This window comes from Ursus maritimus, unplaced genomic scaffold (genome assembly GCF_017311325.1).
Source record: "Ursus maritimus isolate PB19 unplaced genomic scaffold, ASM1731132v1 scaffold_18, whole genome shotgun sequence".
Lineage (NCBI taxonomy): Eukaryota > Metazoa > Chordata > Mammalia > Carnivora > Ursidae > Ursus > Ursus maritimus.
Window position 1 is genome coordinate 8,074,520 of NW_024424230.1, and position 22,976 is coordinate 8,097,495.

Sequence of the window (22,976 nt, forward strand, 5' to 3'; positions counted from 1 at the left end):
CAAATGAAAGTCTGGGTAACTGCGATGCTACTGTATTCCAAGAGTAATCACCATGTGTTTATAACCAGAAATTGGATCCCCTTGCTCTCTGCCAGGGGAGTAACCCAACTCTCAAAATCTATCCTGAGGGTGTGCTGTCTAAAGCCTTTCTTGGCTCTACAGCAGCATGAGTAATTTAAAAAAGCAAGGCCTGAAGCCAAGGCATAAGTGGTACCACTTTATTAGAAAGTACTGTCATGAAGGAGCAGTGAAGGAGAGGGAAAAAAGAAAGCCCATAGAAAGATGTCCTACTGAGCTGACCACAGCTATGTGCAAGTAAGTTCTCAACCTGGCAGAGCTGTCTTCAGAGGTGTCATAAGACCTGTCTCAAGCCAATCCATGCGGAGACAAAAAGTGCAACACATTTAATCCCTGGCTCTCACCTCTCACTGGGGGAAAATGCTTTACATCAGGGGCTTTTAGCACCTGCTACAGTGTCTACTGCCAATCAGGATCCCATAGCATTTAAAGCCTTGATGTCAACAGCAAAGCCATGGGACCGAGTGAGAGCCACACAGTGTGTGCGCTGTAAGTCTGCCCCAGGCTGATGGCCATTGGAGCCCACCCAGTACGGGCAGCTGCAGCCATAACTAGAACAAGAGGCAGGTATCCCTGAGCCATCAGAGGCAGGAAGAAGCCAGCGAACACAGAGAAAATAGAGGATCACTGAGGAATAAAATTCAGCACATTGGTAGTGGGAGGTTACTTAGAAGGGAAGAAATTTTAAGGAAATAAAAGATTAACAAAGGATATGTAATTGTATTATTAGTAATGCACTCAGCAAAGTAATCTATGAGGAATTGGGTAAGAATGGTTAGTCTAAGCATTAAGAGCATTTCATCTTTGGAGCATCTGATGTGGGGAGTATGCTAGGAAATCAATACAAAATGAATCAAAAGAATGCAAAATAGCCATGAGGATCTGGTTAAAGTTAGAGTCACTTAAGCACTACTCCTTGACCCTTCTGAGCATTATGCCCTCGGAGGAGAAGACGGATAGGTGTAGCCGTGGCAAAGTCGGGTTTTACTGTGGGTACAGCATGCGCTGTGCAAGGCCAACAGGAGAACAAAGCTAGCAGAGCGTGCAGCTTTAGCCCTGGCACTTAGAGAAGATTAGGAAAAACCAATGAAATTTTGAAAAGAAGAACGTTGAAAGGCTTACACTACCCAACTTTAAGATTTAACTGCAAATAAAGCTCTAAGTCATTAAGACAGAGTGGTTTTGACATAGACTGACACAGAGATCAAGGAGGCAGAATAGAGTCTATATAGGGACCCACACACGGATGACTGATCTTTTTTAAAGTGCTTATATATTTCAAAGAGTAGGATAGACTATTTAAAATATGGTGTTAGAACAACTGCATATCTTTATGTAGAAAGTGAACCTCAACTTCTGCCTCACTCCATACACACCCTACACCTACAGACAAAAGCCCCCCCATCCATACCTCCAACTACTCTTCCCTCGCCCTGCATTAGCCACACCAGTCACCTTGCTGCAGTCAGACCTGCAGCTCCGTCTGCCTGAATCTCCGTAATTTACTGGCTTGCTTAATTCAGTTGTTTGCTCAGTTCCCACCACTGCAGGGAAGTCTTCCTTGACCACCTCAGGGGAATATGTCTGTGTAATCCTCACTCTCTTTCCAATCTCTTATCCTGCCTTATTTTTGTTCATTGCCCTTATTACTATCTGAAATGACATGTTCACTTATTTCCTTGTCTGTTGTCTGTCTCCCCATCTAGAATGTTCTCTCAGAGTCCAGGTTTTGTCTGTCTTGTCATTTTTCTAACCTCAAACAAGAGTAGGCAGCCGATAAATATTTATTAAGTGACTAAATACCAGCAAATATATTAGTTCTGATGAATAACATTTTCTCCTCCTCACTACATAACATCTAATTCATAGAAAAGGAATACATATCAGAGGTCACCTTATCTGACTCCCTTAATGTTATAGAAGAGGAAATTGAGAACCAGAAAATCTAACTGACATGCTAAGTTCAGCTTGGGTCATAAAGAACTCAGACTGAAGTCCAAATATCCTGACAACCACTCTACCAGATCTCCTTGTACATGGCAACATTTTCAGTTCTGTGACTTTCTGTTTTCTGGAAAAGGTGATGATGTAATTTTACAATGGTACACAAAAGTGCATTCAAATCTTAGAGAACATTTCAGTTGGTCCTCATGATCAGCATGATATATAGGTGAAAGAGGCTTATTATTCATTTAGAGACAAGCTTAAATGTCTAACCAGCTCACCCAAAGCCATACTATTATTTTGTGCTGGACATTTTTCTTCTTCTTCTTCTTTTTTGAAGAAGATTTTATTTATTTATTCGACACAGAGAAAAAGAGAGAGTAGAAGCAGGAGGAGTGGCAGGGGGAGAACCAGGCTCCCACCAACCAGAGAGCCCAATGTGGGGCCCGATCCCAGGACCCTTGGGATCACGACCTGAGCTGAAGGCAGATGCTTAACCAAATGAGCCACCCAGGCATCCCTTGTGCTGGACATTTGAACTCAAGTCATATAACTGCATTTTCAGAGATTTTATGTTTGGCCTTATTTTTCAAGAGGAGGGAATAGGGAGCCATGTTGTACTTTTTTGGCTGGAAGAGAACGTCCTCCTTTTCCTCTAGTTATGATTAGATTAAAGTCACTGCTAAATTAATAGCCTATTTTTCTGTCTTCTCATGAAAGACTGTCAGTATTACTTTCTCATGTTTATTCTTTTCTTTCTTCTTCTAAAGCCTAAAGCCACCGGTAAGCCAATGGCAGCTATTTTAAATTCTTATCCCCTTTTTCAACATTCAACAGAGGACACTTGTTTTGAGTTAAAATATTTGTCAAAGGGTCTCATAATCTTCTCTCCAACATCAACTACCCACTGTGACAGGTTTCTACTTAGCATGTTTTGCCAGAATTCCAGAGTGAGAATGGTACCCAAGATGTCACTGAGTGACTAGTTGGGTAGCTTCCTCTCATCCAGTAGGTAGGTGACTGTGTTTTATTAGCTAAAACCTATTTAGATCGGTTCTGCTTAATGTAAAATAGGTTTGAAAGGGGAAAAAATGGATCTTTTTAATTAATTTTACTGTTTGAAATCCTCATTCAGTAAAAATTTGGTATATAATTCTGAATTGTGGCCAAAATAACTCACAAGCCACAACTTAGTTGCAGGGCCTGTAATCTGGGAGAGGACAGGGAAACCCACAGGGAAACATATTCTGCAAGATAGAACAAGCTATATTTTCAGTAAGTGTAGGTTTTTAACGGTACAGGTTTTCATAGGAGTCTTCAGGTTAAAACTGCGGGTCTAAAAATAAAAATAAAAAATAAAAATAAGTCAATTGAACACTTGTCAGATGTATGAGCTTGGGCAATTTCTTAACTTTTTACATTCATTTTTCTCATCGATAAAATGGGAGTGTTCACTGCATATGACTGTTGTGAGGAAAACCAGGCTAATTTCAAGCCAAAGCCTTGTAAGCATAATGACAAATAGCACGTTAATAATTGTTAGCTATTATTATTCTTTTTCTTGTGAGGGCATTACACCTACGCTGGGGAGAAAACCATTAGTTCTTAACAAATCAATGAAAACCATAGAAAGAAGAACCAGCAAGAAAGGTCAGGGGATTCATGGATTCTCTCAAGTTCATACATGTACCATAGATGGAGACTATCTGACTTCAAGCTGTACGCTTAGTTACTGCTGCTGGATGCAGGGCAGACAGGGCTGAAACCAGTGTAAACCATGATGCTCCCAGGACATCCAAACTGGGGAACTGGTAGTAGCCAGAGAGGTGGTATCTGACCAGGACAATTTCTACAGCTAATGATTTCTTCTAAGTAGTACTGGAAGAAAGAAAGATTACTCTTCCTTCCGGAATTAGCTGGATTCTAATACTATTTATTTATTTATTTTTTGCTCCAAATGATGCTTCTTTTTATATTTGTTGTATGGAAATTTGCAGGATGTATGTAGTTATACATTTATTGCCAAGTATGTTTCTAAATAAAATACTAAAAGGTGGCTTACTAAAACTGTAAATTTTTAAATACTGAGAAACATGTTTACGGAGATTTTCCTTTAAATATTGTGCTACCGAGTAAGAGGATGGTACCTTCCACTAGTAAAATCACTTTAGTTGTCAGAAGCCACCACATGATATACCTATAAAAGGATGTGGCCCCAGGTTCCATCCTATATACAGTATTCTGACAAAAGGGTTTTTCAACAAGACAACAGAACACCCTAATCCCAGAATTTAGAAGGTTGTTTTGGTAATATTTTAAAGGGAAAAAACATTGAACACAGGACTTTAGAAATTTTAAAATAATCACTTTTATAGGTCTCAGACAGGAAATTCAGAACACAAAAAGACTTATATTCAAAGACTAGAAAATACATGAATGTACTCCCCAACCCCACCCACCAAAACACCTAAGTGTTGATTACATAATACATTACAGTTTCTCATTGTCACAGGCACATCTATTAACTGGGACGATATATTCTCCTAAGACAAATGAACCAAATCTGGTGGTCAGTGATAGTGTGTACAAATTTTTATACTTTACTGCAAGATCATCAAGGTAAATGATCATTCATTTACTAAACTACCAAAGAATGGGAAATATATGCTTAAAGATGTATTTAACCTCAAGGTATATATTAAATGATATATAATAATTTTAAATGTATATATACATATGTATTTGCAGTTAATATAGAATTGTGTACAATATATATCTATATATAACATATGAAATACCTATCATATGTATCATATAACATATCATATATCACACATATACCATATAACATTACATATCATATAACCCATACCACATATAATATATGATATAGATGATATATTTACACAAATATATATTACTCATTTATATTATTTATTTATATTTATTTATTATATGTATTTATGTATAATATATGATAGTTTATATATTTATTATATATAAATAATACATTTGGAGCACCTAAATGGCTCAGTCGGTTAAGCACCTGCCTTCTGCTTGGGTCATGATCTCAGGGTCCTGGGATCAAGCCCTGCATCGGGCCCTATGCTCAACAAGGACTTTGCTTCTCCCTCTCCCTCTGCCTCTACCCCTTGCTCATGCTCTTTCTCAAGTAAATAAATAAAATCTACCCTATGATCCAGCCATTGCACTACTGGGTGTTTACCCCAAAGATACAGACGTAGTGAAGAGAAGGGCCATATGCACCCCAATGTTCATAGCAGCAATGTCCACAATAGCTAAATGTGGAAGGAGCCGAGGTGCCCTTCAACAGATGACTGGATTAAGAAATTGTGGTCCATATATACAATGGAATATTACTCAGCTATCAGAAAGAACGAATTCTCAACATTTGCTGCAACATGGACGGCACTGGAGGAGATAATGCTAAGTGAAATAAGTCAAGCAGAGAAAGACAATTATCATATGATTTCTCTCATCTATGGAACATAAGAACTAGGATGATCAGTAGGGGAAGAAAGGGATAAAGAAAGGGGGGGTAATCAGAAGGGGGAATGAAACATGAGAAACTATGGACTATGAGAAACAAACTGAGGGCCTCAGAGGGGAGGGGGGTGGGGGAATGGGATAGACCGGTGATGGGTAGTAAGGAGGGCACGTATTGCATGGTGCACTGGGTGTTATACGCAACTAATGAATCATCGAGCCTTACATCGGAAACCGGGGATGTACCGTATGGTGACTAACATAAGATAATAAAAAATCATTAAAAAAATAAAGAATAAAATAAATCTATAATATATACATATCATTTAGTTATATGATAATAAAGTTATATATAATTTATAATAATACAAAATAATATATAATTTATATAATTCGTGATTATATAAAATAATATAGAATTTAATGTATGTATAGACATATATTAAAAATAAATATTTAAGGTTGTGGACAACAGCATTTACTCAATAATCATGTAGCCAAGAAAACATGTTAATATTTGAATGCTGAAGACATCAAACAAATCAACCAACCAACATAATGATGTAGTCACGCAACCAGCATAATGATTTGCAAGTTGAGTAAATATTAGTGAGCTGAGATAACAAGAATTAGCACTGAGACTGAGCAGTGACAGAAAATGATGGAAGCTGGTGTTTCCAGTTAGGTGCAGAAAGTTACCATGTCATCCACTCAAGGTCTCCTGGGCTCAGCTAGAGGGGCACTGTCTGTCCATGTCTCAAATTCTACTACTTACAAATTATCCTCAGGATTCTGTTGGCTGACGTTTCTCTAAGGAATCCAGGAGGCTCATAAGAAGCTGGGTTAACGGATTAACAATTCTGTCTTCTCCAAAACCCCACTGATCGAATCTCCTCATCCAAAGAGACGATCAGCAAATATTTTTTTCTCAGACAGTCTTTGTTTTCTGTGTATTTCCTTAGTGGGTGCTCACTCTACGAGGGTCACTGTGGAATGTGCGTAAATGCAAAAGCTGTGTTTCCAAAGTAGACATCGCTAGTGACATCTTATTAGAACAGGAATAATTTCCTGGTAGAGAAATTCATCCCACTTCAACAACGGATGTAGTATCCTAAATGTCAAATATTTAACAAGTTGAGTTAACTCCTCCAGGTTGCCAAGTTACTCCACAGTTACTTACATTTCTAAATGTTGAAAGTTACTGGGCAATATCTACTTGTTATGGTCTTAAGAAGCCATCTTAAGAAAAGGCCTATAAATTTATATTTTTACAAATAACACAAAAGTGTTCAGCAATACCCAAAGCATTTTACAGAAGCATTTCATGGGAATTCAATAAAGATTTGTACTATACAATGCAATACATGCAGTCGGAGTATAAGTTGACCACTCAACAGAGAACAAAGAAATCCAAAATAATGCCTGGAGCTTTGCAAACAGAAATGAACATGATGATTAATGCTCTGTGAAACTTGGGGGACATTTTCTTGGGAAGAACTATATATCTACCCCCCCATTACTATGATTTCAATTTCTTATAGCACTTTACATGGTAACAGCAAGCCCCTTAGTCTAAATTCAGCCCTTTGGCTATATTCTGACAGTCTATTTGTGTTCTGATTTCATGAATAATAAATGATTGAACGTGAAGAAATATATAGCTCTCCTCAATCATGCAGAAAGTTTTAAAGTAAAATACATTTTAACATAAATGCTACTAAATGTTTAAAAAAAAGTCCAAAGGAATTAAAATTTGACAAGACAGGCCATTCCTTTTGCTGTTGTTCCTTCATTCCAAAGAAGCACGATACAATAAAAGGAGCAACGGAGTCAAGAAACACAGGATCCGTTCTCCAGTTGTTTAAAAACATCTCCTTCAAAATGATCAGCATTTGGCTGAATTTTTCCAGCCTTTCCTCAGTCCTCGCTGTTTGCATATAGATCTATGCCAGGCAATAGCATACAGGGGAAACGGGCATAGCCTAGTAGGTTTGCGTTAGCAATTAAGACATTGTTCGAAGCTACTATGAAGTGGGACTGAAATGTATATTGTGGTTCCTCCTGGAAATGAAGCTGCTTAAGAGCTGGAAGGATATTGAAGACCCAGTGCTGACGGAGGGTGTGAGCCAGGATGCAGGGTCCTGAGGACTGGCCCACCAACTGGCATCAGTCCCTGAAGATGGAAATGTTGGACACCAACGCCTAATTCTACAGAGAAAGGAGACCAGCAACCTCCTTTTAAATGTATCACTTTCTCTTCTTACTGCCATGTTGACATAATATCTCTAGTTTCATAGCAACTCTCAATTCCAGTCCCCCAAGTGATAGGAAGAATTGCTGTCACCACTGGGCCATCCCAAATGGAAACCTGCAAAGGGCAATGACTCTGTTCTGCTTGGTGATATAAAAGAAAAATGCTAACTATGCCTCCATGCCAAGTCCTGATCATCTTTTTATTCCACTTCTAAATATATCAATATTAAATTAAATTTATATTGCAAATTCTTTAGTCAAAAAGAATGACAGATGCAGGAAGCAAGAAAGATGTAGGAAAAGGGCCTGTCAGACTTCCATTCTTTGAATTAGGTACAGTATATGGGATGTGAAATATATCAGTAACAAGTTTAACACAGGACCATCTAGTATGATAAAAAAAAAAAAGCAACAATCATTTTTGATATCTTATTCTAAACCTCAGCAATCCATCTGAGCTCTTGTACCCCGAGCAAATTACAGAAATATTGCCACTTGCTGTGTCTCTGAAGACCACAACAGTCTTCTGTATTGCCCCAGGGAAGCCAGGCTATAAAAACCATAAAAATGAAGCTACCGCATAGATTTTGGAGCTGCCCGAATACTCTCAGAACAGCTGCTGGATTAATTTGGCAGGAACCAGGATTCTCAAACTAGCGGAGCCCCAACATTCCCCCTGACTGGCAAGGAGACCTTAAAACATTCTAGCCTTCGTGAATAAATCGGAGCAGTTTTACTACCAGAGGATCACTCCTCCAGCCCAGGGCTAGGTGCCCTCTGGTAGCTTGGATAAGCACTTAACCTTGATGTCTGTGGCTTGCATTATTACTCCACGCCAGCCCCAGCTGACCTCGGCCTTCAATTAACTCCATTGCACAGATGTCCTACTCCGGTTCACTGAAGACACTTTCCAAGTGAGGGTGTCAATTACTCTCAGACACACATCCAAGACACTCTCGAACCAACAAACGTAGAAATTGTTTCTGTATGTCTCTACAGAGTGTCAATTCAGAGACGGAGTCAAAGGTTTAAAAATACAAGGGAGCCATAGTCAAAAATGTGTTTAGGAAAGTTTCATTCCATAACCCTCTCTTAGAGAGGCACAACTTACCATAACATATTAAATGCGCTGAGAAGTTCTATAGTAAATAAAATTGTTTGACTCTGTTTAATCCAGTATTCCTCAGACATCTGATCACTCAACCATCCTCTCATCATTTAATTATTAACCTTGCGAAGGTTAATATTAACCTTGCAAAAAAAATTAATGGTCTACAGAAGACACTTTGGGGAAATACTAATGAAAATAAATTTCTTCAAGTATTATTTATAAAGGAATGAGAGTTAAAAATTGAACCTATAGGAATCATTTCAGGAAACAGCTTTCTTTTGGTACATTATGTATAAAGATCTTTTAAGGAGCAAAAGTGATCATCTTAAATTTTTCTACTTTATACAGTTTAGAAGTGACAGCTCTGTATTTTGCATACAAATGGAAGTTGTGGATAATTACACTGAAGAGTGCTGTCCCAAGGATAAATTCCATTAGGTTGCCAAGACTGCTGCTTTTGCTAAGTCTCTTTATCCTCCCTCGTACATGATTGATTGGACACCCAGGATGTTTGTGCCTGAAGACCATGGAGGAGTTTAGGAAGCTTAATTATTTACGCAGCATCTCATGAGTATCTCACTGGGCACGGGAGCACTCCCTCCAAAGCCATGCATACTGCTCCAATTTCTGGTTTAGCTGTGTCTGCAGACATTTTTCCATGCCTCTTTCCACCCCTCTGGGCTGTCATGAAGGCTGGATCCATTTGCAGTCTTTGGCTTGTTGTCCACTGAGGCTTCCTCCCTTGTCTGCCCACAGCTCTCCCCCAGTTTTATTTGAGTTTGTCTCTCTCCTTCTCTGTCTCCCTGTTTTGCTCCTGTGCCCTGCTCTTCTCTGTTGCTGAAACGTGACCCAGATCATAACGCTGTGGAGCTCGACACCCTCCAGTGCCTGCCCATCTCACCACCCCCCCTTCCCCCGTCTGCGGGGCTGTAAGGCGACATACCTTCTCCGGGGCTTGACTCTGATCTCCCACTCACCCCTGCCCTTGTTACAGAAACTAGATGGCACAAACCACAGACGTCCCTTCCCTGACTTTTCTTGGAGCATTTACCTTGCGCCTCCGGGCTGTAAATCTTTTGAAGAGCTCTACTGCCAGTTTTGTACCCCAAAATAACCTGGGAGCCACCCCGCTGAAATGTAGCCATCGAGGAAGATAACAAACACCCCCATCTCCCAGTCTCTGTGGAAAGATAAAACCTAACTTCCAAGGAGGCTTTGCTCCAAGTTGTAAAATTACCTCCCGCCATGAAGATAAGAGCCAGTTTATTTTTCCTTTGGTTAAGTCCAACTTTTCCTGCTTCCTGTTCATTTTCTTGGTAGCACTTTTCACCAGGTTATTAAACATTTCATTTGTTGGGCTTATTTTGAGTTTCCTCGCACTAGATGCTAAGTTCTTTGCGGATTTTTCTCTGCTTGCTCACAGCTATATCCTTGTCTTACACCAAGTCATTACATGGTTAACATTTAACAAAATTTTTAAAAAAATGAATAAAGAAAGGAAGAAATGCAAAAAGGTGAATATATTCTTTTCTCGGGTAATTATTGTCAACAGAAGTGAATGTGGAGGGGTTGAATGGGAGTTTTAAGGCGAGAGGTAAAAGGACACAGGTAATACCAATGTGTCTTTCTACTCAGAAGTGAGCAGTGGAATCAGTATTATCTCAAATCAAGTGCACTAGATGCATCTTCGATGTGAATCTTAACATTGGGCTGATTTTCACTTTGTCCAAACAAAGTGAAACACTTTTTCCCTACTCCATATCTCAGGATTCACTTAGTTCTGCCCATGAACAGGCCACTTTATCGCTGCCCTTTTAGTGACTTCATTTTCAGAGAGAAAATAGTTATAAATCAAGGTTTTGAAACAAAAATTAAACAGGTTTCAAAATAACTGAGGCTGAGCCTACGAACATTTTCTCATGGTGTTTCAATACTGTACACCAATACTGAGTCCTGGGCCTGGTCCAAAGAAAGCATCCAATAAATGGTAATGATGCTGTGAACACAGTTAACTGATCTGTATCTCTTCAGAAGCAAGTAAAATACTTGCTTAAAAAAAATACTTGAGAAGTCTTGGACACTTTTTCCTATCCGCAGGATTTGAACTACACATGTGGCATGCCCCTTTGGCCTTCTACCTAATGGATAATTATTAATAATGGCTATAATGAATCTGGCTGCAGGGTTAACAGGGTAGAGATGGGCCCTCATGATGAGCATGTGCTACTGCGAAATCTACTCTTAAAAGCAGAAGTATCAACCAAAGCAATTTAAGGTGAGTTACCCTTCCAAGATGGCGTTACCTGAGAACTTGATCAAGCCATAGATTTTACTTTACTGACAAATTATAAAACAAACTTGCTCTCTGGCCATAAAACATGCTCCTCTTAGGATTTTGACTCCTAAAAAATGTAATAAAACAACTCCAACTTGTGACCTCAAAGTGAATTCTAATTTGGTCTTGACACTAATATAGAGCTTACTGCATTCTTAGGTCACCTAGCGCACTGCTTTTTAGCCTTTTAAATGGCATTCTGGGCATTTACCAATACGATAAGGACACAGAAAATGCTAGAAAAAATTGAAGAATGCTAGTTTCCAGATATTCTCTAGAAATGCCTAGTCAAGTTGTTCTAAAATCTACCTCAGCCTTTGGTAGATTTTAAAAATGACTTTAAAAGCAGCACTTAATAAATAAAAATTTATAAGTGATGCCAAATAGAGTAGGATGTATAGTAGATTTAAATAACACTGATCTTCAAAAATGTTTAGAAAAGCAGATTGGGGAAAAACCATACTTAATAAGATTAGGTATAATCTGTGCAGCATAAAGTAAAAGAATACACAAAACACTATTTCTATATACAAGTTGGGGAAAAAATGGCTTCCAGCATGTATGATAAAGTGATTCGGAAGCCAGGATTCTTATAAACTGACTGGCAAATAAAATGGCATTGTTAAGGGGGAAAGTACACAGGTAGGAATCAGTTAATTAAATTGAAAATATAGCCCCTAAAAAGAATCAGAGAGTAATTCTTTCATGAAAGTCATCCCTGGCTAAGCTTTTGTTAGGTTAATTGCACGTGGTTTAGAAACCTAACAGGATGGTCCAATGATTAAAGGGACAGATCTCACATTCATGAAAAGTGATACCAAACAACTTTTTGCAAAAAGGATTATGATTACTTTGACATTTTCTCTGATTGCAGAAAAGTGCCTGATTTCTATCTGATTTTAGATTACAAAGGCCCAAAACTTGAAAGTTTGTATTTCTTTGCTGCTGGTATTTGATATAAAAGTGGCTACAAAAGCTTGCTATACTTAAAAAATTTTTATGAGGCAGTTGCCTTTCTCAACTAATAGGAAACAGAAGTTAAAATTATGATGATTTACTAAATCTCTGGGTTCCATGAGAGGATGAGTGTGACCGATGGTGGTGATGGTGGCGATGAAGGTCTTTAATATACTTAAGTAAAGACAGGTTCAGGAAAGGGGAAGAGAATTTTCCAATAAACAAAACAAATTCATTTCTGAACTGTTTCAGATGAACACAACATAAGAACTTCCCAAATAATGAAATGGCATCGTTCCTTACCCTACATCAAGAACTTATTAAAGGAGGGGCACCTGGGTGGCTTAAGCTGATGAAGGGTCTGCCTTCAAGTCATGATTCCAGGGTCCTGGGATCGAGCCTGTACTGGGCTCCCTGCTCAGTGGGGAGCCTGCTTCTCTCTCTCTCTCTCTCTGCTCCTCCCCCCTGCTCATGCTCTCTCTCTCTCAAATAAATAAATAAATAAAATCTTAAAAAAAAAAAAAAAGAATTGACATAGAAGATGTAGCTATCTAAGGCCAAAATAATGGTAGCTAGCATTCATGAAGGGTTTAACTCTGTGCCAGAGTAGCCACCACATCTATTTGTCATTGGCACCGTGAATTATTCCCTTTTGCAGATGAAAACAGTGAGACTAAAATACACGTAGTACAGTAGCTGGGAGTGGAGCTTTGGGATTCACATCCTGGCTCCAGCACTTAACTAATTATGGGCATCACCTCTCTGCATCGTCATTTCCTCCTCTCCTACATCCCTTCCTAGAATGACGACCCTTCTAAGAGTTTTATGAGAATTACAAGGTTTAAGTGAGTTCATAGTGTAAAGCATCGTGTCAGAAGCACAGTGGTATTTGATAAATATCAGTAGACATAACTTAGAGGGATTTACTATTTTGCCCAGTCACAGAGCTAAGAGTCGGCTGAAGTTTGGATCCATTTATTTCCAGTGGCCTACCGTGCTTTACTTTCTTAGAAGACGAAGAATTTTTCTTGGGAATATGATTATGCACATTATGAGTCAACATCATCGAGGCAACACGGATGTTCAATAAATTATTTAGACCTAAGTTGAATTTTACTTCCCCAGTTATGCTTTAGGTAGATTTTATCACCTTCTCCATACATTGAAACCCTTCCCTGAATACAGCACATGCAGAAGCCACAATACTCATCCAAGTGTATGAACAAAGCATTGTCGGAAAAGGGAAAGGGACATTCCATTCCATTCTCATCTGATTCAGGAGTGGACACGAGTAATTAGCGTTTCCTTTTCCCAGTCAGAAACATTCCTATAAATTCCTACCTTCCTGAAATTCTTAAGTGGGAACTGGTCTCGAGGTTCATAATTTTTTTTTAAGTTTTTACTTTTGTATCCCTTAAACAATAATTGTTGCACCGACCAGTTGTTTGAATCTCTGAATCTCAATTTTCTTTGTGTCATTCTGCAATTTCCACTCAATGCCTGCAAGCTCCTTATCTATGGAGGCCTTGGTGACCTGCATTAAATCTAATTTGCTGCTGACATCTGCCTCGCTATTTATAAACAAATTCAGGACATTTAGTGAACCACAGCTATGTTGTTAGAAGTAGTACATTTAAAGACAGGAAAATACAACTTGAAGCAAATGGCAACAGGGTCTTTAAACACAAAATCCTATTGCTTTTTCATAACAGTTTTAGAGACACACTAAAGAAAAATGCTTTTGGCTGCAGATATTAAGGGGCAGCTTTGTGATATATTGTGTCCAAGAAATTATAGTTATCAAAACAAATCCTGCAGATGTCAACGTGATGTGCTTCCATAGTACAAAGCTCAAATTCACAAGAGACAAGGTTATCAAACTGTAGACTTAAATATAATTCTTTAGTCTCTATTTTCTCTCCTTATAGAGCTAGAGAAAGTCATAAAAAGGAGGTGTGGGTTTATAAGCTAATAAGAAGGTGCGTTCCTAGACAACACAATAAACAGGACTCATTTAAAAAATTAAATGAGATTTCCTACGTGATCTTTCTCAGGGGCAGGTATGAGGGCTACATGTTTCTGGCATCTAACTCTGTTGAAACCAAAAGATTCAAAAGGCAAATTAACACAAAATCTGCTACTGTATTTTGAGTATTTGTAAGTCATAAAATTAGATGAATATATTTCTCTGTAAAAATGAAATCCTCCCAAGAAGCCAGCTCAGGAAGTATAAGAGGATGAACTTTTAATTATATTATTTAAAATAAATTTTAAGGCCACTCTCTCCTTCAAAACGCATGGCCGGCAACAGCTTACTTAGTATGTGTGAGGCATCATCTTTTATTATTGAGGAATTGACTATTTCCCACAAGGAAAATTCCCAAATTATCAAAGTTCACACCCATCACTGAAACTATTTTCACACATTTCAACCTCAGACCAGCACTACTTACATTTCCAATTTACTCCAGTTGAGTATCTCAGTTCCAACACCATTTGAACTCCATCAAGACCACCAGTCCGCTGTTGCTCCTACCACATTTTCAAACTCAATCACCTCCCTGATGCCCTCAATCCCCTCCATATCCAGCTTAACCTCTACCATCAACCACTGCAACTCCTGGGCACATAAGTCCACTTCCTTGACTCTCCTCCTTACTTCCTCACATTCACCTGCCCAAACAATACAGGACACTACATACATGCTTACGCACTCTAGATAAAAAGAAAAAGAGAAGAGCGAAGAATACACAAGTAGACAATATTACTAATGAGAAGAGATGTGTATACAAGTGAAAGGAAATTAGAATAAAAAGTTATATAGTAATAGTTGATACTGACAAGCACTTCCTGAGTTCCAGTCACCCTGCTAGGTGATTAACAACTTTAGTACTTTCTATAATTATGCTTTTAAAGATGTCAAGGCCAAGGTTTATGGAAGGAAAGGCACTTTCTCCCAAACACATCACTAGAAAGTGGGGAGGCAACCCAGGCACTTGATGCCAGAGGCTGTGGTCTTGCCTGGTCAGATACAAATGAATCTGAGAATCAGGATAAAAGGACTGTACTCCAGGAAAATCAAATTACCAGAAAGCATTCAGATATAGAAAGCCTGAGTGGCCATGAAGTTTGTAAACAAAATACCCCTCAAAAATGTCCTAAGCTAAGATGGTTTAAAAAGCAACATGAACGTAGTATTTCATTTGTTATTTAAATTGCTCTAAAGCTTAAAAACAGAAACACTGAAAAACAAGTCATTCTTTTTATGAACAATGACAATATCCTGATGCCAAACTCTGTCTAGGAAAGTACGAGAAATTCACAGACCTGTTTCAAGTTGTGAAAATCCTATGTGTTACAGAAAACTGAATTTAAAAGTTTAAGATAATGCTTCAATATGTCCAGTTGGGACTGACTCTTAAAATATAAAGATGATGATATTAACTGTCATTTGCCAAATGATTAGTATATTACAGGCACTGTTCTTTTGATATTAAATCTTTATTACAAACCCATGATGTGAAATTACCCTTGGCCCCATCTACCAAGTAGGAATCAGAGCCGTGGGAAGATCTGAACTCCGTGTGGCTTCAGAGTATGCTCTTGACCATGACTTTGCAGGAAATATATTAATATTTTTCATCCTATTAACTGTTTTTTAAAAATTTATTTATTTGAGAGAGAGCAAGCACGTGTGTAGGGGGGACAGGGTGGGAGAGAAAGAGAAGAGAATTTCAAGCAGAATTCCATTGAGTGGGGAGTCCAACATAGGGCTAGACCTCAGGATCCTGAGGTCATGACCTGAGTCAAAATCAAGATTTGGACCCTTAACCAACTGAGCCATCAAGGGGACCCCATCCTAATAACTNAAAGAGTCATGTAATTATATTGGTGGATGACAACTTTGAATGAATGGACATATTTTAAGAATATAACTTAGCTATCAGAAATACAGCAAAGCACATATAAAATGAACAAACTAGGGCCATATTTACCAAAGTAAAAGTTCAAATGTAACAATGAGAAAAAATGGCAATTTGCCCAAGAATATAGTGTAATTTCTATAAATTTCAAAAACACGTAAAATAATAAACTATGATTTCTAGACATAAATATAAATATGACAAAAGTATAAATCACAAATGTTTAGTAGATAAAATCTTAGGGATTATTAATTTTAACAAAGGCACACATCCCATATTTATACTGCATTTGATTCATTTATTTCTAAGTTGGTTGACAAGTTCACAGGTGTTTGTATACTATTATTTATATTATCTATGTATGATTTTAATAATACATAAAATACTAAAATCAATGCCTTCTAATTAGACAACTTTTAGAGACAAAGATATAAAAGGAACATCTTTGATATTCCCTTACCAAGGCAAAGTCATTGACATGAATTTTCAGTACTATATGCTTTTTCACACAGATATATTTGCATGTACATGTGCATGTGTTGTATTTGTGTATGCATGTGTATGTGTTTACACACATGTTCAAAATACTATGGTACATTTTGTGAACTGCATTTTTCACTTAATAGTGATCTGCATCTTTTCAAGTCAATGAACACAAATTTACATCATCAGTTTTAATTGCTGCAAGTTATTTTGTTTTTTTACATCAGTGAGAAACTGATGAACAATTAGTTCATGATTTTTTCTGTTTTATAAAAGGCACTGCAGTGATCATTTCCATACATAAATCTGTGTATTTTCCAACCTTTACCCATGGTGCTTGTTTGCTTTTGATTTTGGTCTTCTTTCCTGCTACATCCCTGTCTTAGAGGTTGCACATGGGAATCCTGAGAGGCACATGTTGCTGAAGAAAAATGACCAATTCTGGGTCATTTTGGCAAATTTCAGGGCTGAAGTACAAACTTCAGGATCATGAAGGTAGTGTAATGGCACAAAAATGGCGGACAGGTCAGGTGTGGAGTGACATGTTCACAGGGGCCTCGGTTAGAAGATGGAGTCTCTCAGTCATTTTTCTTTGATGGCATTTGAATTTTGTTTTCTTAATCACTTCTTATAGAAAGCTTTCAATTGTGTTTCCCCAACTTGTGGAAGCCAAGGCGCTGTCTCTTGCCCCGCATTCACAGCTGTGAAGATGCTCGCATGTTCCATGTTCATTACAAGATGAACAAAGGCTCCCGGTCCAATTTACTTCTCTTGAAAGCTTTCTCTTCATTTTAGCTTTTTGTGGCACCTCTTTTCTTTCTTATAAGCTGAGCTGTGCATTTAAATGTCTTATATTTTACTTAGTCCTTATTTCTAAGCATTTTCAATACATAAAGTCAGCCTTGTTTTTCAGATAGAGAGCTTATACCACTTTGATAACCGGAAAGAAAAACGTAATTTGTAGTTTAAAAAGAAAGAACTTTAATTTGCCCCATTTATGTTCAAAACAAAGTCCAAACTCATAAACCCTCCTCAGCTATTTCCACTCGTCTTCCTCTGCTCCCAAAACTACTTTAAAAACATGGAGGAGTTTCATTTCTTGTTTGCATTTATATACAGAATTTCTGTTCCTCCCTACCTACCTGTTGAAACCCATTCAAAGCCCTCCACAAATGATATGTTTTTGGTTTTTTTTAAAGCCTGATTTGAAAGAGCTATGTGCTGGGACTAGCACTGGCATCATAAATTATGACGGACTTGGTGGTTTTAAACAATAGCAATTTATCCTCAACAGTTGGATAGGCTGCACATGATGGTACCAGCCAAGCTAGTTTCTTCCGGAGGCTCTGAGGGAAAACTGGGCCATGCCTGTCCCCGTTTCTTGTCCTACTGGCAATCCCTGGTTATGGCTGCTTCTTTCCAATCTCTGCCTTTGTCTTCACATGGTTTGCTTCTCTCTGTTTCCTCCGTACTTCCATAGCCAAATCTCACCCTCTTTTCTCTAATGAAAACATCCGTTATTTGGATGTAGAGCCAACCCTAATCGACTATGACCTCATCGTGACATGATCACGTCTGCAAACACCCTATTTCCAAGTAAAGTAACAAGAGCTGGAACTGGAACATATCTTTCTGGGGGACACAATTCAACCCATCACAAGCTCTTTTTATTAAGATTACCCTGGGTTTATGCTACTAGAGCATTTTGATTAATACCTCTCCCTAATCTGTTTGCAGTGAATCTTTTACAAATATATGGATATATACGGGACAAGATTGGTTAAAAAAATATTCAACCTTGAGGCCTACTGCACTATTGAATATTAATCATTTAAAATAATTCTAGAAAGCTTAAATAAGAAAATCTTACACTCTGTTAGTTTACTGAGTGAGTTGCCGCTTTAAGAAACATACTCAATTTTTAAATCCTTATTCAACATTTCAAATTAAAGGGGTTTTTTTTCCACATAAAAATATTCAAACCGTTTTTCTGCTTCAAAGATTTCAAAAAGTCTGGCACCCAATTATAGATGGTTTGATTTCTTAGAAAAGAACAGTTCTGTACAACAGAGTGGCATATGGTACAATTTTAGAGTGACACCCAAAGGTAATATTCTTTATGTAAATCCTGAAAATAAAGCAAGAGTACATCTTCTTAATGTACAGGAATAAGGGATGACAATGACACTTCCCTATCTGACTATTTTCCAGCTGACACTATCTGTTAATGGTTCATAAAACTTGAAAACTATTTCGTAAATTCTTGCACAGATAGTAGCTAGTTCTAAACGTACTTTCTGGAGCTTGATTGACTTTTGGGGGAAACCGTGGCTCATGGAAAGGGCATAAGAGTTAGTGAGGGCTTCATTGTGTAAAATGATGGGCAGAAAGTCACACAGAGGCAGCGGGCAGGAAGGGCAGTGCGCTGGCCGTGAGGATGAGTGACCCGTGACAGAGTGCTGACACAGCCGATGGCCGGTAAGCTGTAGCTCCTTCCACTGTTCACAAAGGTCAAAGGCAGGGGTCTAAAGGAGGACCCGGGGAAACTGAAACAGCAAACCATTGGAATTGGGACATAAAGAGATACTCCAGGAATTTGTACTAGATTTTATTCTCCAGACATTAATTTCCAGAGCTTATCAGTCTTTAGTGAGTGATTAAATCACAATACATCAGTATTATATGTGTTACATTTAACGGTATACCCTTAAATTAATTATTCATTAGCTTGTGCATTTTTCTTTCATAGTGAATCAATTCCTCTTTGTTTCCAAGGCCCCAAATCCGAGAACTCTTTCAAGTTTGGTGCATTGGCCACCTTCATCCTAAGTGGTGTCAACTCACCTCAGTCATGATTTTGGGGACCAGGTAGGGCCTGACCTCAACTAAACGTACAGACCATTTCACGGACCTGCATTACACATTAGAGCCTGGACAGTGTGAGGGAATGAAGTCATAAAATGTTGCTCAAATCACTTCTGTCTCTAATTTGTGTATCACGCCAACTTTATAAAAAACCATGCCCAAATTTTACCAAATTAATTTAGTCTTTTTATGACAGGGTGCAACTTAAGGTTTGGTATTTTTATTCCATGTGAGACTACAAAGAACATTAAAAATTTAGTTTCGTTACACTGTCAGTGCCACACAGCACTTCACTTTCTCTAAAGAAATAACTTCAAAATCACAACACATTTCAGATCACACAAGGCCACTAGATGCTGTTTTTTTAAATGATTTCTTCCAAATCTCTTAGGAGAGCTAAGAACCAGATGGTTATAAACCAGCCATTCTATTCCACAGTGACTGAGTCAGCTAGAAATAGAAGTTGTTCCAGCTCCATTCAAGTTGTCTTTTGTATCGAACAATCAGTAAACAGAAATGTCTCCCATTATCCCCAAAGTAAATGGACTGCTCATAAAAAGTGCTGGGCTGATACCACTTTAAACTGAAGTATTATGTTTATCCACACACCGTGTAACTCTGAGCACAGCAGTGAATATTTTTTTAATGTCACACCCAAATTTGACTTCTTAAAAGCAATAAACTTGATTTTCTCCTTCGTATGGATATACACCAGCTGTTACTTTGGGTTCTATAAACCAAATTTTCATCATTTAAAGTCATATTTGACTATACAACTGAACAATTATCAAAAGCTACTAGTTGTTTTACTGGCTTACTTCTATTAAATTAGCTTTATTACCACAAATGTGAGAAGTTGTACAATCAGGGGTGAGTACCTCAAATAATAGAACCTTTAGGGGCACCTGGGTGGCTCAGTCAGTTAAGCGTCTGCCTTTGGCTCAGGTTGTGATCCCAGGGTCCTGGAATTGAGCCTCGTGTTGAAGCCCCTGCTTCTCCCTTTCCCTCTGCCCCTTCCCCTGCTTGTATACGCTCTCTCTCTCTCTCTCTCAAATAAATAAATAAATCTTAAAAAAAAATAGAACCTTTATATGAGGGACCTTTCCTTCATTCATAAGCATAAGTTGAACCCTCCCAAAATTAAATAATCTATGTGATTCAAAGGATTTTCTAATTGGGAAATAGAAATGCTTTCAAAAAATCAAATAAAAACACTTTTGGTGAAATCATACATGCACATTTTCTTCATTATAATATTCATGAATAATGATTGGACTTTATAGTGGGTTCTACTCACCTAACTCCAAGAACAGTCTCTTTGTCTAGTGTCTAAATCTTTAACACAGAGGCAGAAGTTCATTTACGTCTATAGATTCTATGGCAGAGGTGAGAGCCAACACAGGTTTTGTAATTGCCTATATAATAAAAGTGTTAATCAAAATAAAGACTTCAGTGCAATCTTATTACCTTTCCTTTTGAATCGAAGAATGATTTTTTTTTTTAAGATTTCATTTATTTATTTGACAGAGATAGAGACAGCCAGTGAGAGAGGGAACACAGGCAGGGGGAGTGGGAGAGGAAGAAGCAGGCTCATAGCAGAGGAGCCTGATGCGGGGTTCGATCCCATAACGCCGGGATCATGCCCTGAGCCGAAGGCAGACGCTTAACCGCTGTGCAACCCAGGCGCCCCCGAAGAATGATTTTTAACTGTATCCCTTTTGAACTTATTTGTGGTAGGAAAGATCATTTGAAGCATGAGAAGCAGAAAACCATAGAAAATCCTCTGGAAAAAAGATGCTTTCTTAAAGCAACCAGCTATAATAATGTAAGACACAAATATCTCTTATTGACTAATACAAAGGGTTATGGGGAAAAGATGTTATTTTAGAAAATAATGTTCTCTTAGAAATAAGGATATAGAATTTGGGAAATAAAATCTGGACAAATGGATACCCAGGTATTTTGGATACCACGTAATACTTACGCAAAAATTTTTAAATTTTAATTATAAATATTGGATATATTGGGACTTGGGATTTACTCAAATATTTTTCACTTTTAATATGGAGGAACTTATTCAATTCATGAATATTCCATTATATATTTTTGATGGAAGAAACTATAAAAATTGCTTCCTTATATTATGGAATAAATTCAATGCTTCAAAGAATTACTTCATAAATTAACCAGGTTGTTCAGACTTTAAATACAACTTGCCTTAAATTATTTGGAGATAAGTTGTCAGGTTTCATTTGCAGGCATCCCACATTCTAGTGTGCTTCACTTCACTGTGCTGAGCCAATGCCGAGTTTTTTACAAATTGAAGGTTCACTGGCAACCCTGCATCAAACAAGTCTATTGACATCGTTTACCAATAGCATTTGCTTTACTTTGTGTCTCTGTGTCACATTTTGGTAATTCTGGCAGAATTTCAAACTTTTTTGTTATTATTATATTTGTTAGGGTGATATCTGATCAGTGATCTTTGATATTATTGTAATTGTTTTGGGATGGCACAAACTGCGCCCAAACAAGATAGCGAACTTAACTGATAAATGGTGTGCGTGTTCTGACTGCTCCACTCGCTGGCTGTTCCCCTCTCTCCTTCTCCTCAGGCCTCCCTACTCCCTGAGACACAACAATATTGAAATTAGGCTTATTAACTAGTGGTCTCTTGGTGTTCAAGCGAAAGCAAGAGTCACATATCTCTCATTTTAAATCAAAAGCCAGAAATGATTAAGCTTAGGGAGGAAGGCATGTCAAAAGCCGAGACAGGCAGACACTAGACCTCTTGCACCAGTTAGCCCTGTTGTGACTGCAAAGGAGTTCTGGAAAGAAATTAAAAGTGCTATTCCAGTGAAGACATGAATAAGAAAGCAAAAGAGCTTTCTTGCTGATACAGGGAAGTCTGTAGTGGTCTGGAGAAAAGATCAAACCAGTCATGACATTCCCTTAACCCAAGGCCTAACCCAAAGCAAGGCCCAAACTCTCTTCAGTGTATGAAGGCTGAGAAGTGTATGAAGTTGCAGAAGAAAAGTTTGGAGCTAGCGGAGGATGGTACATAAGATTTAAAGGAAAGGAGCCCTTTCCATAACATAAAAGTGCAAGGTGAAGCAGAAAGAGTTGACACAGAAGCTGTACCAAATTATTTCGAAGATCTACCTAAGCTATTTCATGAAGGTGGCTACACTAAACAACAGACTTTCAGTAAATAGAAATAGCCTTATATTGGAAGAAGATGCCACCTAGGACATTCATAGCTAGAGAGGAGAAGTCAATGCTTGGCTTTAAAACTTCAAGGGACAGGCTGACTTATTAGGAGGTAATGTAGCTGTGACTTTAAGTTGAAGCCAGTGCTCATTTGTCATTCTAGAAATCCTAGGGCCCTTAAGAATTATGCTAAATCTATTCTGCTTATGCTCTGTAAATGGAACAACAAAGCCTTGATGATAGCACATCTGTTTACAGCATGGCTTTCTGAATATTTTAAGCCCATTGCTGAGAACTACTGCTCAGAAAA

At 38.0% G+C, this 22,976-nt stretch overlaps 1 protein-coding gene across 1 annotated transcript in view; it reads right to left on the minus strand.

Moving 5' to 3' along the window:
* Positions 1-22,976, minus strand: part of DOK6 (docking protein 6) — a 187,529-nt gene that overhangs the window by 131,581 nt on the left and 32,972 nt on the right. The window lies entirely within an intron of this gene.